The sequence below is a fragment of the Nelusetta ayraudi genome, unplaced genomic scaffold, assembly GCF_046127955.1.
Source record: "Nelusetta ayraudi isolate G7.1 ecotype Tasmania unplaced genomic scaffold, CSIRO-AGI_Nayr_v1 ptg000063l, whole genome shotgun sequence".
NCBI classification, from domain to species: Eukaryota; Metazoa; Chordata; class Actinopteri; order Tetraodontiformes; family Monacanthidae; genus Nelusetta; species Nelusetta ayraudi.
This window is the reverse complement of record NW_027466113.1, coordinates 41,033-42,251: the sequence shown is the minus strand read 5'-3', so window position 1 is coordinate 42,251 and position 1,219 is coordinate 41,033.

Genomic DNA, 1,219 nt, shown 5'->3' with positions numbered 1-1,219 from the left:
CCACCTGCACAAAACAGAGATAGAGGGGAAACTTTTAATCGGCCGCCGCGGGAGGAGGGTGAGAAGAAGAAGAAGAAGGAAAAAGGGTGGGGGAGGGAGGGGGGTTTGCGTACGAGCGGGGAGGCTTTAAATGTCAGAGCATTATGTAACATATGGAAGTGTGTTTGTGTGCGCCTCGGAGGACACAAGCAGCATTTTGAGGACTTAGAATAATGGCGGGTTGTGTAACTGTGGAGGTGAATCAGGATGCTGGGTAGAAAGACCAACTGTATAAATGCATGAAACACTGACTCCCATCTTTGCAGCCAGTGTGTTGACACTGAAAGTAACCCGGGTTAAAAAAAAAAGAAAGAAAAGATTTCACCCTAACAAATAATATACTCATGCCGCTGCCGTACAGAAGCCACGTTGTTTTGTCTTTTTAAATCCCTGCACTCTGTTTAAGATTCTAGTCACCTCTACACTGGAGTAGAGAAGTGTCAAAGGATGCAATAAAACAAAAACCCAAACAGCACGGATGAAAATAAACACACAGCATCGCCTCTAAAAGCGGGGTAGAGGGCGATTTCCTTTATGTTACTGCCACTCACACGTGCTTTTAGGTCTGTTGGCTGCCATATCCGAGAGCAAGGCAAACCTCTACCGGGGCTAAACTGTAGCCTACAGTGCTGTTGTCAGCTAGAACACAGAGACAGGTCCTCCATATTATTAGATTGTTGTGTTTTGGGATTAAGCATTCCTCTGAAATCTTCTGAACATATTCATTAAGTCAGAGGGAGGAGTGGAGGGATGGAGGGGGGGGGGGGGCAGCGGGAAGACAGGGGAGGTAGCGGCAGAGAGTGAAGGTTTTAGCTTAGATAATATTTATCTCGGCGCATGACAGGCTTTTCAGCCGCACTTCATTTTCCATTGAAGAGATTAAAGTTTTTTTTTTTTTTTTAATGTGACTATTTACAGGAATCTGGCGGCGGAGATAACAACAAACTATGATACGCGGCTGCTAAATGGCAGAATTAGGACATTGTTTCTGAGGGGAAAAGCTGGACAATTAATTAAAGCGCGCTGTTTGCCTTGAAAGATGTGCAAACATACCGACGGAGTGTCAGACCGAGAGGGGACATGCGGTTTGAGCCCCGGCTGATGCGGAATAAAGAGAGTCCTGAGAGGAGGTGCGAAGGCGAGGGAGGGAGGGATGGAGGGATGGAGGGCGCGGGGGCGG